The sequence below is a fragment of the Cebus imitator genome, unplaced genomic scaffold (genome assembly GCF_001604975.1).
Source record: "Cebus imitator isolate Cc_AM_T3 unplaced genomic scaffold, Cebus_imitator-1.0 Scaffold738, whole genome shotgun sequence".
Taxonomy (NCBI): Eukaryota; Metazoa; Chordata; class Mammalia; order Primates; family Cebidae; genus Cebus; species Cebus imitator.
The window spans coordinates 173,225-184,338 of NW_016108053.1; the positions used below are offsets into that span (position 1 = coordinate 173,225).

Genomic DNA, 11,114 nt, shown 5'->3' on the forward strand with positions numbered 1-11,114 from the left:
TCTGCCATGCAAGTCACTTGGATTGGCTCCTCTAGCCCAGTCAAGCTTCCAGATGACTACAACTTTAGCGTATATCTGGCTGCAACTTTCTGAGTGATCTTGAGCCAGAATCACTAGCTACACTACTCTCAGTTTCCTAATATTTAGAAATTGTGTTAGATATTAAATGTTTATTGTTTAATCACTGATGTTTTGGAATAATACTTTATGCAGGCTAGATAAATAATACTCATTCTGCTACTGCAGTGTGGTGGTTCTACCATAACAAATATCTAAAAACTTGAGAACTAGGCAGTGGTTACAAGCTGAAATGATAAGAAGAGTGTTTGTTGAAATGTGGAGCATGTGCTCTTTTTTTTCCTGATACTTATAGTCAATGAGAAATGAGGGAAGTAAATAAAAGGGAAAGCTAATATATGTTTAAAAAGTTGAGATTTCATAATTTTACATTTTTAAGCTTCCACAGGAAGTAAAAGATTTGAAATTTAAGACATGGCTTCTAAACAAACAGAAAATCCATGGCACTGCTAGGAAAACAAGGTCCAAAGATGCAGTAAATACCATGACTAAAAAGTATGTTTATCTTAGATCATTTGAAGGTGGCACTTCCATATACACCTTTCTGTCAGGTAAGAGTCCCTCCGGAAAGACTGGGCTTCTAGGAATGTTATCTGTAGAGGTCCAAGGTAAAGAAGGGCTTATCTCAGAGAGATTTGTGGGTGTGGATTTTGCCTAATGGAGTGAGCTGCAAGAAGATTCACAAGAGATTCAAAAAGTTTTTAAGATAATGTATCAATAGAAACATTGCCATCTTGGGTGAAAAGGGACAAAAGGAGTACAAAATGAAAGGCTTTGGGGCCTGCCAAGTTTCTCCTATCAGGAAATAGGGTCAGAAGACTACTCATCTGCAAATACATACCACATCTCCTATAAAAGAGAGAGTGGTTCAGTGGACACCAGAACCCAGAAGAGAAAGCCAAGGGCTATAACTTCTGGGCATAAGCAGACTGAGACTTAATCAAAGAACTTGCTACATTTCCCAGTTTTATCTCAGAATTGCTAGAAACCAAGACTACTATGTACCACTCAATTCCCTCTTTTATTGAAAAGAAATTGTAAATGTGTATGGAAGTGTGTGTTTCACATGTGGGAGGTATGCATATCATTACAGCCGGAGGGAAGACTGTGGTAATAAGTGTGTAAGATACCCCCCACTAATCCCCACCTCCTTGTACTCATGTCCTGTATATTTCCTTCCATCATTATATTTTGGAAGGTCTGTGTGTCTGATAGAATGAAACAGAAGAGAGAGTGTGAGACTTTGGAACCTATAGGACATAAAAGACACTGAAGATTCTCTTTCTCTGGGGGAAGTCACCTATTATATTATGAAAAACCCTATACAACTGACATTTGAAGCACATTCTCCAGCTCCTGTCAAGCCTCCAGATGATTGCAGCCTCAGCTGACAGCTTAACTGCCACCTTGTGTGAGACCTTGAGTTCAAACCCTTCACAAATCTGCTCCAGAATCCCTGATCCTCATAAACTATTAATATGAACAAAATATTAATTTAAGCTGATAAGTTTTGGGAGTATTTTGCTCACCAAAAGTAGATAACTAGTATACTGTATGTCCAGAATAATGGTATGTATGTAACTGATCTGAGCATCACCCTGTCTTATTGTCTCACCTGATAAAAACCGAAGTGAAAAGCCAGGTGCAGTGGCTCACACCTGTAATCCCAGCACTTGAGAAGTCAAGGCTTTCAGATCACTTGAGGTCAAGAGTTCAAGACCAGCCTGATCAACCTGGTGAAACCCCATCTTTACTAAAAAATACAAAAATTAGTCAGGTGTGGTGGTGCGCACCTGTAGTTTCAGCTACTTGCTGGGCAGGAGAATCACTTGAACCTGGGAGGTGAGAGATTGCAGCGAGCCAAGATCGTGCCACTGCACTTCAGCCTGGGTGAGAATGAGGCTCCATCTAAATAAATAAATAAGAATCCATTATGATCACTAAACAACAGTAGCTTCTAGACATATCTGCTACTAGATTTTCCCTGAGCTGTTGTCTGCAGAAGGACTGAAAGCACCTTGAACTGGCATGTTGTACAATGACTTACTGACAACTTACTATGTTACCTTGGCTTTTATACTGCTCTGTTGCCATTCGTACTTAGCACACATAGAATTATTTATATTTCCCCAAAGTGTCATGTTTTTTAACATCTTTATATCTAATTTTTCCTTCATCATATTACCTTCTTGTCTGTCTGATTAAATTCTTATCCTCCTTCAAGATGTTGATCAAATAATTTCTCTTCTAATACCTTCCATACCAGCCTAATGAAAAATCAACTCCTTCCTTTGCCTATTAATGTGCCTTGAATATAATTCTTTTTAATAGTTATCCTACAACATCTTTATATCCCAGCATATATTTATATGCTGGAGAATGTGACTCAAATATCAGTTGTATAGGGTTTTTTATAACAGGTCTTGTGCAGTGAGATACACAGAATATGTTATTATTTTATGGGTAAAGGAAATAATTAACAGATGAGACAGCACTCTGAAGATAACTTGAATATGAAATAGATAAAAAGCTTAATAACCTGTAGTTCTGGAGTAAGGAGATGTCATGTGCAACTAGATAGGGACAGTTATTACTACATTGTTTGCAAAAGTATCAGTACCTTATAAATTTACAAATACTTAATATACCACAAAGACAGACCACTTAATTGTTTTACAGAATTGGACTTTCACTTATGAAGGGGGAAAAAAACTTCTTTTTTTTTTTTTTTAATTCTGGAGATTATTACTGAGATTAGCTGAGTATAATAGGCATTGAGTTATATCTGTATTTATATTTCTAGAAATCATAAATTATGTTTCATGACTAGCATGTCTAGTCAAAAAAGATTCAAAAAAGAAGACAAGCAATAGGACTTAGCCAAATGAAATCGCAGCCTCCAGTATACTTTTTAAAATGGCCCTAAGATAGTTCAGGTAGCAAGTAGCAGGACCAGAGGAGAGGGGTTTCAGCTGACTTCTCAACACACACTTACTAAACACCTGTGACATGATGGAGCTTAATAATGGACATGGATCCTGCCTACAATGTTCTTCGAATTGAATCTGAGAAATAAGAAAATGTAGGAAATGACAGAGTAAAGAATACAGTTCTGTTTTAAAATATGTGACAAATACATAGCAAATAAAAAGAGAGATGAGAGAATTTGAGAGTGTGGTGGATCATGAAGGGTTTGATGGAGAAACAGACATCTTAAACAGACTCTAAAGGTTAAGTTCACAACCATATATTCAAGACCTTATCCACTAGTTATAAGAATCAGCATAGTACAGGATTAAAACACCACATTTAGGGCTAGAAAGAACGGAGCTACAATCTTGCTTTTTGTTATGCCTTATTATAGGACTGTGACTGTATGACATTACCTTTCCACATCTCAATTTAATAACATATAAAATGAGATAATAATAGTGCCAACTCATTTTATTATAAGAGTTATGTGAAACACTATAGGAAAATATTACATAAGCTGGCAAACAGGCAGCAACAAATGCACTGAAGTTATTATTATGGTTATTGTTGTGATTTTAGCTACTTGGAGACCCACAGAGATGAACTGATCCCTTTACTCATACTTACTGCCTTGAAAATATGATACTTGAAGTTGGGGCAGCATCCGCGTCACCATGGGAAACAGCAAAGAGAATAATAGAATGTTGAGCCAGCTTTCATTGAACCTTTCAACCATGCTGGAAGCATCTTACTGCCAGACTGCTTGCTATGTGAGAGCTGTAATCCGTGTTTCTTAGGTCATCATTTAATGGTTTTTTTTAACCTGCATCCCCAAACACTCCTAACTGATACACTGACCAGTCAACAAGGCAATTTTAGAGTGACTAACACATGAAAGGTACTATAAGACCTTACATGATTTTGATAGGTAGAAGTAATTCTACATTTGTTCTAGAAGATAATATTACAAAGACACACTAGATTCTAGCTTGAAAGTAGGGAGGAAGCCAAGAACTTCATAGGCTCAAACTAAATGCCCACACCTTTTATTCCCAAAATATCCATGACCGTGACAGAATCTGGGTTTCCTCATTCGTAAAATGAAAGTAAAGATATATCTTATAAAACTGTTGTGAGGATTAAGTAGTGTATGAAAGTTTTCTTTCATAATGCCTGGCAGTAGAAATCACTCATGAATTGGCATCTATTTACATTATTAAAGCAGCATATTATTACCTAGGGAATTTTCTTGAAAAACTTTCCAGTTATTTAATATGTAATGAATTGGTCTCTTCATTTGAAGTATACATTCTTCCTGGATAGAGTCCAAATCTTCTCTTTATTTTTGGTCTTTTCCCCTTGTCCCCAATAGCACAACCAATCACAGCCCAACTCAGAGAACATACTTACTTTTGGTTTTGTTTTGTTTTGTGGAAACAGGATCTCACAGTGCTGCCTGGTTTTGGTCTGGAACTCCTGGCCTCAAATGATCCTCCCACCTCAGCTCCCAAAGTGCTGGGATTACAGGCGTGAAACACCATGCCCAGTCACAGAGGACATGCTTGTTGAAATAACATTTTCAAACTAGTTGTAGGTACCAAACCATCATGATCTCTTCTCATATTGAATCTGCTTCACATTCATTACAGAGATGCAAATAACCTGAGAGTTGTTATTTAAACAATTCTATCGTACCAATTTGTCCTTGGAAGTCAACATTTCTAAAAGCTAAATAGGAAGACCTCACCTAAGCTTTTCCTTAACATATACGTTTGGTTCCTGGGTATAATGAAGCGAAACTTGCAAACTGTGAGATGATTTCATTGAAATAGCTCATTTTGATTATAAATTAAGTGGTGATAATAAGGCATCCTAAGTAATGGCTTTATTAGCATAATTTTTGAAAGTCATGTTAACTCTATGTGACAGAGTTGAATATAAATTAATGAATAATTTAGAGATAAAAATTTCTGCTATAAATTATATTTCCAGGTTCTTGAAGTTATGAAGAATAATAATTAAGGTCACAGGCTCTTAGATCAGATAGACCTAACTATTCCCAGCCTGATTCTATTTCCCATGGGATTTTGAGAAAAAATATTAACTATTATCTCTAAGTCTCATTGTTCATTTGCACAATGTTGATGATCATTGTATTTACTTAATAGAATTGTAATAATTAAATTTAAAAATATATGTAAAATGCATTAAACAAGGCTGGCATACAATAATTGCTCAATAAAAATTGACTAGTCATCTTGAGATTTGCAAGTATAATCTATACTTCAGGCTCTCCCGGCTTCTTAATTTCTGCATTGCATTAACTTCAACCCCGCATTCCATATTTGAGTTTCTCTCTAATATTGCTGACAGTATGAGGAAGGTCAGTTCTCATCGTCATGTTTCAATTTGAATTTTGGGTCTGCTGAATGATCATTCTTTGCTATTAATTTTGGAATTCTCCCTTTATTGCTGTCTTGTATTAATTCAAGTAAAATCAAATATATTCTTCTAATTTTCTTAAGTAACTAATTTAATCCTTATAACTTTCTATTGCCAAAGTAAGCCCTAACATTCGCTTTTTTAAAAAAATAACCCAATAACCAAAAGCCTGTGGAACAACTGTGCCAATTCTATGTGGTCTGTGTTCATCGTCTACTTATCTGGTAATGATACTAATGCTGTCTGCAGCCTCCCTCCCCAACAGACACAGGAGACAGCAGCAGGGACTGTGATTAGATGCAGTGTTGATTTTTGTTTCTTTTCTGCATTTTGAATAAAGAAAAAACAATTCTGTGTATATTTTTACTGCCTTATGTGTGCACAGGGTTCAGTTAAGCACCCATGTAAGAATAAAAGAACAGATTTTACCTTGCAAAGACCTGCTTTTGGCCTATTCTTAGGTTATAATTTAAGCAGAGTAAATCATTTTGCAAGGTAGCTCCTTTGTTCAAGGAAGACCGTATTTCATGTGTTCTTGCTATGACTTCAGTATCCTCATCTGTTTAAAGATAGAACTAGTATGTTATCTATACAATAGGGTACTTATGATGGATCATTTGGAAAATCAATGTTAGCATGTTTTATGAATTATAAAACATGATACATGGGTTACTCTGAATTGAATTGAGGCAACATGGCAATACAGAAACAAACAAACCTGGGCTCTAAAATAAAAAGACTCCAGTGGCTGACCCAAACAAGCCCTTTTACCTCCCTTTATTTCACTGCCTTTCAAAAATGAGGCAAATGATAATAATTAAAATAATAATATCTTTTTACAGGTCTCTTGTAAAGGTTAACAAAGAAATGCTTTTCATTTTTTTTCTTTTTTTTTTTTTAATACAACATTGTTGGAAAGAAAAAACACCTCAATCCTTATTCCTTTCTCTGTTTTATTTTTTTGGCTTTAGATGGTAAGAATATTGTGTGGCTTCTAACCCAGAATTCCTGTTAGTTTTGTTCTGAAAGAGATTCTGGCAAATCTGCTGCAGTTGACAGGTGGCAGTGTCCTGGCCGTGAGGAACACAAAGGACAGTGCTGACCTCTGGCTTTGTTTGAACCAAGGGTCATGGGTGACGATCGTATTAAGAACATACTGCTTTCCTCTAATACATTTTCAACTTTATCTGCTTGATATCCCTGTCAGGAGACTGCTCAAAGCATTCAGTATGTGGGAGGCTTCCTGCTAGGTATGCCTGACAGAGGAGGCACTATATCTGGTTTCTGCAGAGCATAAGGTAGAAATAAAATTTGTCATCCTGCTGCCCTTTTAAGAAAGAAGAACTATAAAAATTGCCATTTGTGTTAATTAACTCTTATAATAAACTCATGAATTTTTGCCATAAAATTCCTGAGTGTTTATAAGGTACTGGCTAGTCCGCTAGTCCCTGGGATTGTAGAGGTAAACCCCACCCACAGCTGGTCTTGAGTCCCACCTTCATGCTATTCCTAAATTAGGGAATGATCAGAAACTTGAGTTTTATATGCTCAGTTGAAGCAAAGGACTTGAGATGAGTAAATGTTTTCTATGGGAAGGAAGAAAAATAAGATCTGACTCTTGAGATCTCATGGTCTGCTTAGAAGCCATTGTGTTTTTCACTAAGCAAATTTAACAGGGGTTGAGAGGGTAGGAATGACAGGAACCTGAGAATAGAGGCCATAGGAGGAGACATTCACGTCATGGAATATACTTTAGGCATCTATTTTATCACAAGAATCATCTCTGATACATCATACTCCCCATTTCAAATTGAAGACCAGTCCCAGTAACGTAACGTTCTTCTCAGACCAATGCTTTATTCAGTAAACTCACCTCTTGACTGACTATATTAATGATTTGTTTGAAGACAACCTCATTCTTTAGTAGGGGAAGACCTATGCCAGCCACAGCTCTTACTCTGCAACCCTCTGCTACCCTCTTCTGGTGGTAGTCTGTCAGTGCAATTAACCCTTCAAATCCAGGTGAATCTATTCTCTCTAGGTGTGGCTGGTAATGTCAAATTAGGAAAGGTGACATGGGGCAGAAACCATAGCCAGACCCAGCTCCTGGCTCTAGAAAACCAAGTACTGTCACATAATTTGACATCTTAAGGCAATGGCAAGAGATTTCATGTAGTGAGCCAGGCAAACAGTTTGTATCAGGCCAAGGACATGCTAAATTACTGTCATGCTTCCAATAAGAGGGTAGGCATGTCAATAACAATAAAAAGATTACTTTTAATTCACACTTACTATGTGTACTTAATATGCCACTTAATATGCTGTGTTTGTTTTTAGTTGTTCTTTTGTCCCTACTATATCCCTGCTTATTTTAGGACCTGACACCCATTAGTTGCTCGATAAATACTTTTAGAATAAAGAGATATCAGTAGGAAACAGACCTTATTCACTGGAATGCAGGTTGAAGACAAAAATTTGCCAGTAAAAATACAATGAGGCCTCCCAGTCTGCTGCTTAGATGGTGAGGTCCAGGAACAGGACAGTAGATGTGAATTAGGTTGCCGTAACTAAACCCAAATATCATTAGGGTTTGGAAACTGTGATTGATGGGTTTACCTAAAGTTTTCAAATGTTACGGAATTTAAGAATCACCCGGGAGGCTTGTTTAGATGAAGATTCCTGAATCCCTACCTCCCCGAATTATAATTCAGTAGGTATGGATTGAGGTTAAAAATCTGGATTTTTAACAAGCACCCCCCAAATAATACAGAAGGCCCTTTGGTGACACTTTAAGAAAAACAAAACCCATTTATAGTTCAAGATTCCAACTGATTTTACAGGTTAAGAGAGATTCTGCAGGTGGGAATTTTGCTTGTGAAAAAAAGGAGGCAGAAGATGGAAACCAGAGAAGCCTAGGGGCATCAGATGATCATTGCATGCTCAATTTCAACACTTATTACAATGTAATTTCTGCAGTTATAGTCTCAAAGATTAGATTTTATTATATAGCAAGTGATTCTGATGCCAAAAGCCCAGAAGTCATAGTTCAGAAATGCTGGCATAAGGGGAAGGACAGGAAAAATATTTTATCTTCTATTATGTATATGTGCCAGACACTGTGCCAAGAGAGCTTTTCACAGAGGTAGATGTTACCATTATTTTGCAGATGAAAAACATGAGAATCACACATGGTATAACTCTGTGAGGTCACACTGATAGGATAGAGGTGAACTGTGACTCAGATAAAAGGAGTCCTGAATCTGTTCCCTTAGGTTATTCTGTGATGCACAGTGATTGTCCTGCAGCACATACATAAAAAAGATTTGTTGAACACATAAATGTGAAAATGATTTAGTAAACAAGTGAATGAATAAATAAATAAATGATTGCATAGTGAACGTTAAAATAGGTGAATCTGATAGTTACTATGTGGTGTAATTCTGAACCCAGATGGTCATTTGAAGCACTAATAGAGTAATCTGATATGACTAACCAGTTCTAGGTTTTATGGAATTTAGATTTCTCCATTGACATATTTTGTAGATGAGGTCAAGTTTATTGATGTTTAATGTGCACAGAATATAAAATATTTTGAATAATTTAGTTATATAAATTTGGCCAACTGTATGTGGTTTTGTAACCCCTGCTATGGTCAAGACATAGAATCTTACCTGGTTTAGTTTTGGAATTATTCCTTCCAAACCACTAACTCTTACGAAAACAATAGCAACAAAAATCTGATACTACCTTTATAATGTCAACTGTGTATTCTATCTTACAGATTCATCACTAATTATTTTAGGGTTTTTATGGTTTAGACATATTTAAAATTTAAATTTAAAATTGTTGATTGCTAGTTCCACAGCCTTGAAAGTCATTGCCACCTTAAATTTTCCACCTTAAATTAAGTACCTCTTGATGTATCTTAATAACACCATGGATAGTACAGAAAAATACTACTATATAACTTTGCATATTAACTTTGTGTCCTGTGCTTTTGTTAAACTGATTATTTCTAGTAGCTTTCGGGAGGTATATTTTTGGTGAATTTTTACATAGACTATCATGTCATCTACAAATAAACACTCATCAGCTTTGCATAGTGGCAGTATTGTAGCCAATGAGGTTTATCCGAGGTGCGATTATTGCTAATTGAAAAGTTTTTCCAATACTCCGCCATCACAACTTGAAATATAGTTGGCATTGGCAATTTTTGACAGTCTCTACAGAGACTGAATTATTAAAAACAAACAAACAAACAAAACTTCTTAATTCCTTTCAAATTTATATCCGCTGTCTTTATCTTGTCATATTGTTTTAGTAATGCTTTGTCTCCAGTACAATATTAAAGAGATTTATAAAGAAAACATATTTTTGACTTGTTTCTGAGTTTCAAGAGAGAAAACATTTAATCCTTTACTCGTAGGTGAGGTTTTTTGTTTTATAGATACACTTTATTAGGTTGAGAAAATTCTCTTCAATTCTTACTATGTTGAGAGTTTTTATTTATGAATAAATTTTTAATTTTTGTTAAATATTTGTGTACATTAATTGAGATAATTATTACTTTTTTGTATTTTCTTCGTATACTTAATTAAATTCTTCTCCAATAATTTAATCTCCTGTGACATAATGCTGCATTTATAAAATTAAACCTACTTAATAATTATATCTTATACTTTAAAAAATATATGGCTGGATTAAATCTGTGATGATGTATCAGGCAAATATTAGCCAAATTATAATCAAATTGACTTTGGAATAAGAAACACAGATGGTAATTATGTGATTATAATGAGTTCATTCCAGTTAAGAATATGTGATAATCCAAAATGGGTATACACAAATAATAGGCTTCAAAATACAAAAAGCAATACCTAATAGAATAAATAGACTATGCACAATTATATTTGTAGAGCCCTATGCTTCTCTCAAAATAATTGATAAAATAATTAGAAAAACATTTTAAGGATGTAGAAGATCTACACTAAGCTATCAGCGAACTTGACCTAATTGTTATTTATAGAACACTATAACAAAGAAAACATGTAAAGCATTGTTTCAGATGTGCATAGAACACATCAAAATATATCATATCCTAGACCTATACAAATATTTATAAATTAAAATGATAATCGTATAAAATATGTACATCAAACACAATAGAACTAAATTGAAACACATAAAGGAAAAAAGAGAAAATCTTCAAATATTTGGAAATGTAAGTAATACATGGATAAAGAAGAAATCTCAAGAGAAATTTTAAAATATTATAAAATACATTGAAAGAAAAGTACAATATATTAAAATGCTAGATACAACCTAGAGGTAAATTTATAGCACTAAATACTAAGAGGAGAATAAAGCAACGAATCAATGGCCTAAGCCTTCAATTTAAGGAACTGTAATAAGAAAAGCAAATTAAAAAAAGGAGAGAGAGGAAAATAATAAATATAAGGGAATAAATTAATGAAATAGAAATCAGTACTATAAGAATAGAAAACTAAAAACAATTGAGAAAATAAGCTGAAACCAAAACTGTTTCTTCGAAAAGATAAATAAAATTAATCTGTGTTCAAATAGATCAATAAAAAATACAAATTACCAATATTAGGATTAAA

General features: G+C 34.7%; 1 non-coding gene across 1 annotated transcript; it reads left to right on the forward strand.

The window, feature by feature from the left end:
- The first annotated feature begins 9,584 nt into the window (after positions 1 to 9,584).
- Positions 9,585 to 9,725, forward strand: LOC119469611. Its single transcript, XR_005198448.1, has one exon. It is a non-coding gene; the product is annotated as a U4 spliceosomal RNA (small nuclear RNA).
- Positions 9,726 to 11,114: the final 1,389 nt, after the last annotated feature.